Source organism: Arachis hypogaea, chromosome 20 (assembly GCF_003086295.3).
Source record: "Arachis hypogaea cultivar Tifrunner chromosome 20, arahy.Tifrunner.gnm2.J5K5, whole genome shotgun sequence".
In the NCBI taxonomy this organism is placed as follows: domain Eukaryota; kingdom Viridiplantae; phylum Streptophyta; class Magnoliopsida; order Fabales; family Fabaceae; genus Arachis; species Arachis hypogaea.
Window position 1 is genome coordinate 78,055,467 of NC_092055.1, and position 15,592 is coordinate 78,071,058.

The 15,592-nt window shown below is 39.2% G+C and overlaps 1 non-coding gene across 1 annotated transcript; it reads right to left on the reverse strand.

Moving 5' to 3' along the window:
- Positions 1 to 497: 497 nt before the first annotated feature.
- On the reverse strand, positions 498 to 605 carry LOC112787981 (small nucleolar RNA R71). Its single transcript, XR_003195364.1, has one exon. It is a non-coding gene; the product is annotated as a small nucleolar RNA R71 (small nucleolar RNA).
- Between the last annotated feature and the right edge of the window lie 14,987 nt (positions 606 to 15,592).

Below are 15,592 nucleotides of genomic sequence, written 5' to 3' on the forward strand. Positions count from 1 at the left end.
AGCAGATCCAGAACCTGAAAGGACTCTGAAGAGAAAATTAAGAGAAGCTAAATTACAATAATCAAGAAAACCTTTCAAAAATTTTCGAACAGGAAGAGGAGATGGCAGCCGAAAATAATAATAATGTAAGGAAGATGCTTGGTGACTTTACTGCACCTAATTCCAATTTACATGGAAGAAGCATCTCCATTCCTGCCATTGGAGCAAACAACTTTGAGCTGAAACCTCAATTAGTTTCTCTGATGCAGCAGAACTGCAAGTTTCATGGACTTCCATCTGAAGATCCTTTTCAGTTATTAACTGAATTCTTGCAGATATGTGATACTGTTAAGACTAATGGAGTAGATCCTGAAGTCTACAGCCTCATGCTTTTCCCTTTTGCTGTAAGAGACAGAGCTAGATTATGGTTGGATTCTCTACCCAAAGACAGCCTGAACTCTTGGGATAAGCTGGTCACGGCTTTCTTAGCCAAGTACTTTCCTCCTTAAAAGTTGAGCAAGCTTAGAGCTGATGTCCAAACCTTCAGACAGAAAGAAGGTGAATCCCTCTATGAAGCTTGGGAAAGATACAAACAGTTGACCAAAAAGTGTCCCTCTGACATGCTTTCAGAATGGACCATCCTGGATATATTCTATGATGGTTTATCTGAGCTATCAAAGATGTCACTGGACACTTCTGCAGGTGGATCCATGATGCCAAGGCATCTTAGGCTAGTTTCACTAGCAATTTTCTGTTAGTTTTAGTTGTTTTATGCATTTTCTTGAGCTTAAAGTAACCAAGAATGGTTAAATGAATAACAAAACAATGAACCATCCAAACAGTATGATTTTGATGCAAATTCCATGAGTTTTAGTTATATTACTTGAATGCTATGAATGGAAGAATTCTCATGAAATTTTGCAAGACTTTGATGCAATTGTTTGGATGATTTCAGGAAAGAAGAGGCTAGGCAAGGAAGCAACAAAATCAATAAAGGAAGCTTGAATATCACATGTGGAGTTTAAGTTCCAGTTTAACCTTAAACTGGAGCTTAAACGCCAGAATCATGAAGGCTAAGAAATGCTGAAACTGAAGTTTAACCTCCAGTTTAACCTTAAACTGGAGGTTAAACGCCAGAATGAAAGTCTCACCAAAGAAGCATTTCCACGTTTAACCTCCAGTTTAACCTTAAACTGGAGGTTAAACGCCAGAAGTGAGAAGGGCACCAAGGGGGGCAGTTCCACGTTTAACCTCCAGTTTAACCTTAAACTGGAGGTTAAACGCCAGAAAAGGGAAAAGCACCAGGGAGCCATTTCCACGTTTAAGCTCCAGTTTGACCTTAAACTGGAGCTTAAACGTGTTCGACCAAGTTTCTCCTCCAGGGTTGCTTTCTCCATTTCCACGTTTAAGCTCCAGTTTAACCTTAAACTGGAGCTTAAACGTGTTCGACACCTCCAGGGCTACCTTTCTCAGCTTCCACGTTTAAGCTCCAGTTTAACCTTAAACTGGAGCTTAAACGTGTTCGACCTCCAGGATGAGTTTCTCTATTTCCACGTTTAAGCTCCAGTTTAACCTTAAACTGGAGCTTAAACGTGTTCGACCTCCAGGGCTGCCTTTTCTATCTCCACGTTTAAGCTTCAGTTTAACCTTAAACTGAAGCTTAAACGTGTTCGACTATATTACCCTCCAGGGCTGCCTTATTCCATTTCCACGTTTAAGCTTCAGTTTAACCTTAAACTTAAGCTTAAACGTGCTTCCACAAAAGGCATCACTGGAAGTGTCTGGCGTTTAAGCTGCAGTTTAAGCTTAAACTGCAACTTAAACGCCACTCTTGGAAAAGGTTTCTGGGCCAAAAATATTGCGGTTTAAGTTAGTATTTGAGCACAAACATTAACTTAAACTTACTCTGGTATGAAACCCAATTGAATATCATGGTTTATGGGATTGGGCCTGAAGGATTGATGAGTCTGAAATTTCAATTTATTGAGTCATGTGTCTTTATTTGATTATCACTAAGTCGGCTCAATGAATATTATAGAATTTGGATCAACAGCCTCATCAAGATTATGGATCATAAACCCAAGGCAAAAGGAAAGCAGGGAGAGGCCTCAAAGCCCAAGAAACACAACAGAAGCTCAATATAGAAAGTGTATAAATAGGATAGAATTTAAGTTAGGAAGGACTTTTACTTTTTCATGAGGCTAGTTTTCATATCTTTGTAATTGAATTCAGAGCTATGACTCACTAAACCCCCTTTCATTGGGTTAGGGAGCTCTATTGTAATTCAATGAATCAATAATAGTTTATCTTCTTCTTCAATCTTTTCTCTTGAATTTTGTTAGAAAGCTTCTCGATCTAATTCCATTGGGTAGTTGTCTTGGGAAAGAAACTACCCATAATTGGAATCCTTCGGAACCTTGGGAAAGGAATGGAGGATTCATGCTAGAGAAGCTTTCTCACAGTGAATTGGATTGGGGTTTGGATGGATATTGTGACATGTAATCCTACCAAATTGTGGTTCATGAAACTGTGTGGTATAATCAGTGATCGAGCATCATCTCTTCTTATGAACATTTAAACCAAGGGATTGGGAATTTGTTTGTTTTTAGAGAGAATTGGTGAGCCAAGGGATTGGGATCCAATCATATAAGATTGCCAAGCAAAATTCAATGAACGCATTGGTTGAGGAAGAGATATACATGTTTTGATTCGGAGATCTCAATATCTCCTATAACCCAATGAATTCCCCATTCCTGATTTCCACTTTCTCTTTACATTCTGCAACTCAATTCATGCAATCACCCCCATTCCCTTTTAATTTCAGCAATTTAGCTTCTGCTCTTTAATTCATGCAATTTAAGATTCCGCCATTTCAATTTCTTGTCATTTACGTTTCCCGCCAATTTTACATTCCGCAATTCTCATCTAAATCTTGATTTCGCTCAACTAGAACACACTTCTAATCCGAATTGCTCATTCAACCAATCCTTGTGGGATTCGACCTCACTCTATTGTGAGTTTTTACTTGACGATAACCGGTGCACTTGCCGGAAGGAATTTTGCCGATCGTGCAATTTCCTAAATCGTAGCATAACAAGTTTATGCGCATCAATCCATTCACCTAAAGAAAATGCCTGCAGAAGCTCAAGAACTCATTGACATGGTTGCTAATAACCAGTTCATGTACACTTCTGAAAGGAATCCTGTGAGTAATGGGACGCCTATGAAGAAGGGAGTTCTTGAAGTTGATACTCTGAATGCCATATTGGCTCAGAATAAAATATTGACTCAGCAAGTCAATATGATCTCTCAGAGTCTGCATGGAATGCAAGCTGCATCCAACATTACTCAAGAGGCATCTTCTGAAGAAGAAGCTTATGATCCTGAGAACCCTGCAATAGCAGAGGTAAATTACTTAGGTGAACCTTATGGAAACACCTATAACTCAACATGGAGAAATCATCCAAATTTCTCATGGAAGGATCAAAAGCCCCAACAAGGCTTTAATAATGGTGGAAGAAACAGGTTTAACAATAATAAACCTTTTCCATCATCAACTCAGCAACAGACAGAGAACTCTAAACAAAATGCTTCTAATTTAGCAAATCTAGTCTCTGATCTATTTAAGGCCACTGTAAGTTTCATGAATGAAACAAGGTCTTCCATTAGAAATTTGGAAGCACAAGTGGGCCAGCTGAGTAAAAGAATCACTGAGATCCCTCCTAGTACTCTCCCAAGCAATACAGAAGAGAACCCAAAAGGAGAGTGCAAGGCCATTGACATAAGCACCATGGCCGAACCTGTAAGGGAAGGAGAGGACGTGAATCCCAAGGAGGAAGACCTCCTGGGACGTCCAGTGGTCAATAAGGAGCTTCCCTCTGAGGAACCAAAGGACTCTGAGGCTCATCTAGAGACCATAGAGATCCCATTGAACCTCCTTATGCCCTTCATGAGCTCTGATGAGTATTCCTCTTTTGAAGAGAATGAGAATGTTACTGAAGAGCAAACTGCCAAGTTTCTTGGTGCAATCATGAAGCTGAATGCCAAATTATTTGGCATTGATGCTTGGGAAGTTGAACCTCCCTTGTTCATCAATGAACTAAGTGATCTGGATCAACTGACATTGCCTCAGAAGAGACAGGATCCTGGAAAGTTCATAATACCTTGCACCATAGGCACCATGATCTTTAAGGCTCTATGTGACCTTGGTTCAGGAATAAACCTCATGCCCCTCTCTGTAATAGAGAAACTGGGAATCTATGGGGTGCAAGCTGCTAAAATCTCACTAGAGATGGCAGACAGCTCAAGAAAACAGGCTTATGGACAAGTAGAGGACGTGTTAGTAAAGGTTGAAGGCCTTTACATCCCTGCTGATTTCATAGTCCTGGATACTGGAAAGAAAGAGGATGAATCCATCATCCTAGGAAGACCTTTCCTGGCCACAGCAAGAGCTGTGATTGATGTTGACAGAGGTGAAATATTCCTTCAATGGAATGAGGACTCCCTTGTGTTTAAAACTCAAGGATCTCCCTCTGCAACCATGGAGAGGAAGCAGAAAAAGCTTCTCTCCAAGCAGAGTCAACCAGAGCCCCCACAGTCAAATTCTAAGTTTGGTGTTGGGAGGCCACAACCAAACTCTAAGTTTGGTGTTGAACTCCCATATCCAAACTCTAAGTTTGGTGTTGGAGAGTTTCAACAATGCTCTGAACATCTGTGAGGCTCCATGAGAGCCCACTGTCAAGCTATTGACATTAAAGAAGCGCTTGTTGGGAGGCAACCCAATTTTTATTTATCTAACTAAATTTTTCTTAGTTATATGTCTTTGTAGGTTCATGATCATGTGGAGTCACATAATAAATATAAAAAAAATTGAAAACGGAATCAAAAACAGCAGAAGAAAAATCACACCCTGGAGGAGCATCTGTCTGGCGTTCAGCGCCAGAACAGAGCATGGTTCTGGCGCTGAACGCCCAAAATAGGCAGCTTCTGGGCGCTGAACGCCAGAACAGGCATGGTTCTGGCGTTCAACGCCAGAAATGGCACACAAATGGGCATTGAACGCCCTAAATGGCCACCAACCTGGCGCTGAACGCCCAGAGTTGGGTACAAAGGCATTTTTACATGCCTAATGGGTGCAGGGATGTAAATCCTTGAACACCTCAGGATTTGTGGACCCCACAGGATCCACTCAGGATCTGTGGACCCCACAAGATCCCCACCTACCTCTACTCACTTCTTCTCACCACTCTCTTTCACACAACCCCATAAACACTCTTCCCCAAAAACCCTTCACCAATCACCTCAAACACTCTTCCCCATCACCTCTTCACCACTCACATCCATCCACTCTTCCCCATAAACCTACCTCATAAACTCCACCTACCTTCAAAATTCAAAACCAATTTTCCACCCAAACCCACCCATATGACCGAACCTTAACCCCCCTCCCTCCCCTATATAAAGCCCTCTATTCTTCATCAAATTCACACAACACACCCCTCTACACCCCTCTTGGCCGAAACCACATCTCCCTCTCCCTCTCCATATTTCTTCTTCTTCTTCTTCTATTCTTTTGTTTATTGCTCGAGGGCGAGCAATATTCTAAGTTTGGTGTGGTAAAAGCATAAGCTTTTTGTTTTTCCATTACCATTGATGGCACCTAAGACCGGAGAATCCTCTAGAAAGGGGAAAGGGAAGATAAAAGCTTCCACAGCCGAGTCATGGGAGATGGAAAGGTTCATCTCCAAAGCCCATCAAGACCACTTCTTTGATGTTGTGGCCAAGAAGAAGGTGATCCCTGAGGTCCCTTTCAAACTCAAAAGAAATGAGTATCCGGAGATCCGACATGAAATTCAAAGAAGAGGTTGGGAAGTTCTAACAAATCCCATCCAACAAGTCGGCATCCTAATGGTTCAAGAGTTCTATGCTAATGCATGGATCACCAAGAACCATGATCAAAGTAAGAACCCGGATCCAAAGAACTATGTTACAATGGTTCGGGGGAAATACTTAGATTTTAGTCCGGAAAATGTGAGGTTGGCGTTTAACTTGCCCATGATGCAAGGAGATGAACGCCCCTACACTAGAAGGGTCAACTTTAATCAAAGGTTGGACCAAGTCCTTATGGACATATGTGTAGAAGGAGCTCAATGGAAGGTTGACTCCAAAGGCAAGCCGGTTCAACTAAGAAGATTGGACCTCAAGCCTATAACTAGAGGATGGTTGGAGTTCATTCAATGCTCAATCATTCCCACTAGCAACCGGTCTGAAGTTACTATAGACCGGGCCATCATGATCCATAGCATCATGATTGGAGAAGAGGTGGAAGTTCATGAGATCATACCTCAAGAACTCTACAAGGTGGCTGACAAGTCTTCCACTATGGCAAGGTTAGCCTTTCCTCACCTCATTTGCCACCTATGCAATTCAGCTGGGATTGACATAGAGGGAGATATCCTCATTAAAGAGGACAAGCCCATCACTAAGAAAAAGATGGAGCAAGCAAGAGAGCCCAATCATGGAGCTCAAGAGGCGCAAGAAGCTCATTTACATGAGATCCCAGAGATGCCTCAAATGTACTTTCCTCCACAAAATTTCTGGGAGCAAATCAACACCTCCCTAGGAGAATTGAGTTCCAATATGGGACAACTAAGGGTGGAACATCAAGAGCACTCCATCATGCTTCATGAAATAAGAGAAGATCAAAAAGCAATGAGGGAGGAGCAACAAAGACAAGGAAGAGACATAGAAGAGCTCAAGGACATCATTGGTTCCTCATGAAGGAAACGCCACCATCACTAAGGTGGATTCATTCCTTGTTCTTCTTTCTTCTGTTTTTCGTTTTCTATGTTATGTGCTTATCTATGTTTGTGTCTTCATTACATGATCATTAGTAGTTAGTAACTTTGTCTTAAAGTTATGAATGTCCTATGAATCCATCACCTCTCTTAAATGAAAAATGTTTTAATTCAAAAGAACAAGAAGTACATGAGTTTTGAATTTATCCTTGAACTTAGTTTAATTATATTAATGTGGTGACAATGCTTCTTATTTTCTGAATGTATGCTTGAACAGTGCATATGTCTTTTGAAGTTGTTGTTTAAGAATGTTAAATATGTTGGCTCTTGAAAGAATGATGACTAGGAGACATGTTATTTGATAATCTGAAAAATCATAAAAATGATTCTTGAAGCAAGAAAAAGCAGCAAAGAACAAAGCTTGCAGAAAAAAAAAAGAAGAAAAAAAGGGGCGAAAAAAAAATTTAGAAAGAAAAAGAAAAAGCAAGCAGAAAAAGCCAATAACCCTTAAAACCAAAAGGCAAGGGCAAATAAAAAGGACTCCAAGGCTTTGAGCATCGGTGGATAGGAGGGCCTAAAGGAATAAAATCCTGGTCTAAGCGGCTAAACCAAGCTGTCCCTAACCATGTGCTTGTGGCGTGTAGGTGTCAAGTGAAAACTTGAGACTGAGCGGTTAAAGTCAAGGTCCAAAGAAAAAAAAAAGAGTGTGCTTAAGAACCCTGGACACCTCTAATTGAGGTTCACCCAATTATGTGTCTGTGGCATTTATGTATCCGGTGGTAATACTGGAAAACAAAGTGCTTAGGGCCACGGCCAAGACTCATAAAGAAGCTGTGTTCAAGAATCATCATACTGAACTAGGAGAATCAATAACACTATTCGAAATCTGAAGTTCCTATAGATGCCAATCATTCTGAACCTCAATGGATAAAGTGAGATGCCAAAACTATTCAAGAGGCAAAAAGCTATAAGTCCCGCTCATATGATTGAAGCTCTGTTTCATTGATAGTTTGGAATTTATAGTATATTCTCTTCTTTTTATCCTATTTGATTTTCAGTTGCTTGGGGACAAGCAACAATTTAAGTTTGGTGTTGTGATGAGCGGATAATTTATACGCTTTTTGGCATTGTTTTTAGTATGTTTTTAGTAGGATCTAGTTACTTTTAGGGATGTTTTCATTAGTTTTTATGTTAAATTAACATTTCTGGACTTTACTATGAGTTTTTGTGTTTTTCTGTGATTTCAGGTATTTTCTGGCTGAAATTGAGGGACTTGAGCAGAAATCAGATTCAGAGGTTGGAAAAGGACTGCTGATGCTGTTGGATTCTGACCTCCCTGCACTCAAAATGGCTTTTCTGGAGCTACAGAACTCGAAATGGAGCGCTTCCAATTGCGTTGGAAAGTAGACATCCAAGGCTTTCCAGCAATATATAATAGTTTATACTTTGGCCAAGAATAGATGACGTAAACTGGCGTTCAACGCCAGCCTTCTGCCCAAATCTGGCGTCCAGCGCCAGAAAAGGATCCAAAACCAGAGTTGAACGCCCAAACTGGCACAGAAACTGGCGTTCAACTCCACAAATGGCCTCTGCACGTGCAACACTCAGGCTCAGCCCAAACACACACCAAGTGGGCCCCGGAAGTGGATTTATGCATCAATTACTTACTCATGTAAACCCTAGTGACTAGTTTATTATAAATAGGACCTTTTACTATTGTATTAGGCATCCTTGATCAGTTGTATGCTATCTTAGATCACAATAGGGGGCTGGCCATCTCGGCCATGCCTGGACCTTCACTTATGTATTTTCAACGGTAGAGTTTCTACACTCCATAGATTAAGGTGTGGAGCTCTACTGTTCCTCAAAGATTAATGCAAAGTACTACTGTTTTCTATTCAATTCATCTTATTTCGCTTCTAAGATATCCATTCGCACCCAAGAACGTGATGAAGGTGATGATTATGTGTGACTCTCATCACCATTCTCCCCTATGAACACGTGCCTGACAAACACTTCCGTTCTACATGAAATAAGCTAGAATGAATATCTCTTAGATCTCTTAACCGGAATCTTCGTGGTGTAAGCTAGAATGATGGCGGCATTCAAGAGAATCTGGAAAGTCTAAACCTTGTCTGTGGTATTCCGAGTAGGATTCAATGATTGAATGACTGTGACGAGCTTCAAACTCGCGATTGTTGGGCGTTAGTGACAGACGCAAAAGGAGGGTGAATCCTATTCCAACATGATCGAGAACCGACAGATGATTAGCCGTGCTGTGACAGAGCATGTGAGCATATTTTTCACTGAGAGGAGGGGATGTAGCCACTGACAACGGTGATGCCCTTGCATAAAGCCAGGCATGGAAAGGAGTAAGACTGATTGGATGAAGATAGCAGGAAAGCAGAGGTTCAGAGGAACGAAAAGCATCTCCATTCGCTTATCTGAAATTCCTACCAATGATTTACATAAGTACCTCTATCCTTATTCTATTATTTATTATTCGAAAACATCATTATCAATTTATATCTGCCTAACTGAGATTTGCAAGGTGACCATAGCTTGCTTCATACCAACAATCTCCGTGGGATTCGACCCTTACTCACGTAAGGTATTACTTGGACGACCCAGTGCACTTGCTGGTTAGTTGTATCGAAGTTGTGACAATTATGAATTAAGATCAGAGCACCAAGCTCTGGAGCCATTACCAGGATTTGTTCGAGCCTGGAGATCACAATTTCGTGCAACAACCATCATAAACAACATCCTGTACAAAAGAGGAATCTCAATACCTTTACTAAAATGTGTGCCGACCTCCAACACAAAGGAAGTGCTAGAAGAAATACATAGCGGCATTTGTGGCAATCATCTCGGAGCACGAGCTCTCGCCAAAAAAGTACTCCGGGCAGGATTTTATTGGCCAACTCTACAGAAAGAAGCCACAGAATTTGTAAAGACATGTCCACCATGTCGAAAACATGCCAATTTTCACATCGCTCCGCCAGAAGAGCTCATCAGCGTGACTTCACCTTGGCCATTTGCAAAATGGGGACTCGATCTTCTCGGCCCCTTCCCACAGGGATTAGGACAAGTTAAATTTCTCATAGTGGGAGTAGATTACTTTACAAAGTGGATTGAGGCAGAGCCCCTAGCCAATGCCACCACTCAAAGGAGTCGAAAATTCTTATATAGAAACATTGTCACGAGATTCGGGATTCCATATTCGATAACTACAGACAATGGCACTCAATTCACGGATGCAGGTTTCAGAAAACTAGTAGCCGACTTGAATATAAAGCACCAGTACACCTCAGTTGAGCATCCACAAGCCAATGGACAGGCCGAGGCGGCTAACAAAGTCATATTGGCTGGGCTAAAACGGAGATTACAAAATGCAAAAGGAGCCTGGGCAGAAGAGCTTCCACAGGTCCTATGGGCATATCGAACAACTCCACATTCCACCACAAAGGAATCCCCCTTCCGATTAGCATACGGATGATGAGTATTTTGGTGAAAAATAAATTTCTCCCAAAACACACAAATCTAACCGGCAAGGGTACCGGGTCGTATCAAGTAATTAAAACTCACGGGAGTGAGGTCGATCCTACAGGGATTGAAGGATTGAGCAATTTTAGCTTAGTGGTTAATTTAGTCAAGCGAATCAAGATTTGGTTGAGTGTTTTGTGATTTGCAGAAATTAAATTGCATGGAAGTAAAGAGAATAGGGAATTAAAGTGCTGAATCTTAAAGAACAAGAAATTAAATAGCAGAAACTTAGAATGCAAGAAAAGTAAATTGCGGAATCTTAAAGTGCAAGAAATGTAAACGGCTGGAATTGTAAAGGGAATTGGGGATTGGATTTGCAGAATTTAAACAAGGAAAAGTAAATTGCATCAAGCAGAGAAGTAGAAGAAGGTTTGGGTTAGATTGGATCTTGAAGCAGAAAAGTAAATGAACATGAAAACAGTAAACAGAAAATGTAAAATTGGGAAATTAGATCTCAGGACCCAAAGACTAGAAAACCAAGTCTAGATCTCAATGCCTTCCTAGATCCAACAAGAAATTGAAATTGAAATTCAAAGAGAGTGGATGAAGAGCAATTAACAGAAATTGAAATTCAATCAAGCAGTAAATAAAGCAGTCAGATCCAAGGTTGAGATTGAAACAGAATTTCTTCAATTCTCCAACCCAAAAATCCAAGAGAATTGTAATTGAAATTGAAAGCAATAAAACTGAGAGGAAGAGAAGTGAATTCTCCTTCCCCAAGACAAAGAAATTAAAGATCACTCAATATCAAAAGCTCTCCGAAAACTATTATGAAAATTCCAAAAGAAAGCTCTCCGAAGAACTTGAATTCTATCCTATTTATACACTTTCTTCCAATGATCTTCAAGCCTTGAGTTGGGCCTTTGCCAAAATGAGCATTCATAGACATTCCAAAAGAAAGCTCTCCGAACATTCCCAAAATGAGCATTCATAGACATTCATGCCAAATGTATCTTGAAGATACCCTAACAGCATGGGACACAGAAGCAGAGTATGCAATGAAGCATAGTCAGTCCACTCCCCAGGCTCTATTGGGAACGAACTGCTCTAATACCAAATTGTAACGACCCAATTTTCAATATGTCTAGATCATACCAGAAACTGAGCGCTACCAATTTGTCTTCCTAATTATTATCTATTATTTATCATATGAGCCTGATTCGTTGTTAAAAACGTAGTTAATTTGCGGGGTATTTTTTTTATATTTGGATTAATAGACGGAATCATTCATAATCAATTCACAACTGATAATGGATAAAAAGGTTATAAACAACCACACATAAATACATCACAAGCAGTCAACAACATTCAGTGATCCAACTTTTATTTAAGTATAGACTTAGTGTTAGAACACCCCTAGGTATAGCTAGATAATAACTATATACATATATATACATATATATACATACAACATCCTAGGCCCTGACCTGTTCAAGAAGTCCCTAAGCTCGTGCCCAGGCTAGCCTAGACTCTATACTCACCTAGTCCCTCTAAACTACTAAAGCGAGGGAAAGTACGTTCTAAGTCTTCAAAAATTAAGTCAGGTGGAACATCAGCAAAAGGTAGAACATCATCTACTACTCCTTTGCACGATTAGACATTGCCATATAACGTGTCTCTGGTACCTCATCAAGTAGCCACACAATAGGAGTCTTGTACACAGGATTTAAGTTAAAGTTCAAGAACAAACAGGGTGTAGACATTAGCTAGTCTCACAGTATATACATATAAATAGGGAACGATATTCACCCTATACTCAGAAGACTATCTAGGGCAGAATCCTCTTTGCAGAACCATCATCAACGAGCTATTGTAAGGTACTCTTACTTCCATCTGAAGGGGGAAGGAAGAGAGAAGGGGTAAGAACTGGGGAGTTCTTAGTAGGGTCGGGGTTATTAGTTAAGTTCATTAATTCCGTGTTGTTTAGCAGATAAATAGTAGAATACCGAGAAGCAGTAAACAGAAGAAACAGATAAATAGAGAAAATAGAAAACAAAACACAAACAAAAGAATGCAAGAAAACAAAACACAGACACAGAGAATAGAATGAAAACAAAGGAAGCATACATTCAAACAACAATCATAACAGAGGAAATGCGCAACCAAGTATGATGCATGTCTGTCCTATGCAGGCCATGAGCTCACGTGTCGGTTTACACCCTGCAGCCCGACATTACCTAGGAACTAGTCCTAGATATGGCTTATTTTCTGTAGGTGAACTTCGGCCTACAGAAATAGCACTCCCGTAAGTGAACTTCGGCTTACAGGAATAGTCTAAACACAACACAACCACTTTCTGTAGGTGAACTTTGGCCTACAGAAATAGCACCTCTGTAAGTGAACTTCTGCTTACAGAAATGGTTTTATCACAACAACTTTCTGTAGGTGAACTTCGGCCTACAGAAATAGCACCTCTGTAAGTGAACTTCGGCTTACAGAAATAGCGCCCCTGTAAGTGAACTTCGGCTTATAGGTATCACAACTCTCTGTAGGTGAACTTCGGCCTACAGGAGCAACACCCTGAGATACACAATTGATATTCACTGCAGGTGAACTTCGGCCTACAGGAATAACAACTTACTGTAGGTGAACTTGGGCCTACAGGACCTCTAGGGCCAATAGAAAAGCATCAGATGAACATATAATAGAATATCATGCCACAAGGCTTAACTCTTTATTTTTATACTCTTCTCCTCTATTCTCTTTGTTATATTACTCTTTTCTCATTATCATCATTCAATATCATTCTCATTATTCATCATCACTTTCACATTCTTATGTAGTACTTCTTTCTTTCTCTATTCAATCATACTATACAAACTTTACACCTTTCAATTTCACAATATCTTGGCTCAAACCATTTCTCTTTATCATATTACTCTTTTCACTTTGTCTTTTTACTCTGCTTTGATTACTCTTTTCTCTGTATCTCTTTGCTTTTCTCTGGTTACTCTGTTCTCTGTGTTTTCTTTACTCTGCTCTAATTTTTCTGCTTAACGTATGTATTTAAAGCTTATATAAATTTTGGTATGAATAGTTAGCCTGTCCCAAGTATAGGTTCATTAAGTCTATACTAAAGCAGTTTAACTTTTCATATAATACCTAACCCTAGTCACAACTCAAGGACTAACTATGTTGCCCTAGTTTGTTCACTAGTCTCTTTCTGCTTTTCTGTCATTAAAACTTTACAGAATTTTCTTTGGTTTTTATCTTTTCTTTAACTTTTTATCTTTTCTTTATCTTTGCCTCACTATCATGTTATTACCACTCCCTAAGTGTTTTATGAAGGTAATTATGAGATTCTGCACTTAAAGTTATCTTTCTAAAGCTTTTACAGAAAACTGCCTTTTTCGTATTATTTTATTATTTTTATTAAAATATTTTTTTAATTAAATATTATTATTTAATATTTTATTATTATTTATTATTTTATTAATATATTTTCGAAAATTACCTTAACTTTACCTTTAACCTTTAAAATTCACTTTTTACCACCCGTAACTTTTAATATTTCTACTTTTACCACCCTAACTTTCAGAAATTACCATATAACCCCTTAAACACCAAAAATTTTACTTCCTTGCCCTTTCTAAGATCTAAAAGGTGTTCTTCAATGTTCTTCACCACACTCAAAGTGTTCTTCGTGTTCTTCGTATATTCTTCAGATTCTTTCTCTATTTTTACCCGTTTTTCAGTCTTTTCAACAACCGATTTTTACCATAATTCATAATAAATTTGCAGCCACTAAAACCCCATCTTTTATACATGATTTTAACACAAATTGAACCCTAATTTAAGGTCTAGGGTTCCTTTTTCCAGCAGCCATGAAGAACACAAATTCAAAGTTGAATATCATCAAATTTCATCAAATTTTCACAAAAATTTCAACAAGAATCACTCATATAAACAATCAATTTCAAGCATAACCAAACCATATCATAATCACACAATTCAAACACAATCAATCAACATTAATTTTACCAAACCCTACCTGGTTTTGCTGCTCCTAATTCGGTTAAACTTTCAGGTGGTCCTTAAGAACTTTTTCCTCCTAAATCACATCAAAAACAACTTTAAATCCAAAAACTCTCAACTGAAAAAATCTCACTCAGTATGTTAGGAAGAGATATCTCACCTTAGACTTGCTGGAAATTCATGTTTCTTGGCCCTCAAGTCAAGTTAAGCATGATTCCTAAGGAAGAACATCAAGAAAACACATGTTTTGCATGGTTTTCCTTGAAAACCGAATTGAAAGGGGAAAGGAACAGCCATCTCACCTTATTTACAGCCTTGATAAGTTACATGGTTATGTAGAGGAAGAAGAGAGGATCATTTTGGTGAAATCGGAGTTTTGATTTGAGTTTTGGTTCAGAAGAAATCAAGCTTTGAAGATTAAGTGTTCATGAAGTTTTCTCTCTTTTCTCTCCTTTCAATTTCGGCCAAAGGGAGTAAATGACCAGCCTTGGAGTGTCTTGGGGGTGTAAGGTGAGTTGTGATTGGTTGGCTTGGAGGTGGATTAAAATAATATTAAAATATCTCTGGTGTACAACTACTAAAACTAGATGTATCGGAACACTTGTAAAAACATCTCTAAAAATTATTTTTTGAGCTACTAGCATAAATGACACTAGTAACATATTTATTATGAGAATAAAACATGTAAAATGAGGCCTTAGAATTGCTAAATTCATCAGAGAGTGCTGGTGCTAAGCTGCACCAGTAAACCGTAAACTCGGTTAAACCGATTTTCTGTTTTTAACAAAAACAGACCAGGTAACCTTATAATATCATTCAAGCATGTTCTAATACTAATATAATGATAATATTATACTATTATCTCTCTCCTCTCATGAATCGAGTCCGGTTCGTCAAACAGAGACTATTTGCAAAAATCAGAATCAAAACTGCCAACCGATACGGTTCAAAAACTAGGTTCTTCGTGACCGCGTTATCGAGCTTGCCTCGGAAAAGGTTATAGCTTAAGGATGACATAATGACAATGAGGATTGAGATACTTGTTGATATAGAAGAGGTGTTCCCTTTACTGATCTTCTGGCGAAAACCGTGCCTTCGGAAAAGATCTCGCATACTCGAAAATCAGGGTTGTTACATTCTACCGTCCTAAAAGAAAATTTTGCCCTCAAAATTTCAGCCGCATGCAATAATCCATCTTCAAGCAGTCTATTTCCTTCAAGCCATCCTGACGAAGATATCAGTTCATTCCTTACAGCATCTAAATATCACATAGCCATGGCCATGGAGATCATAAC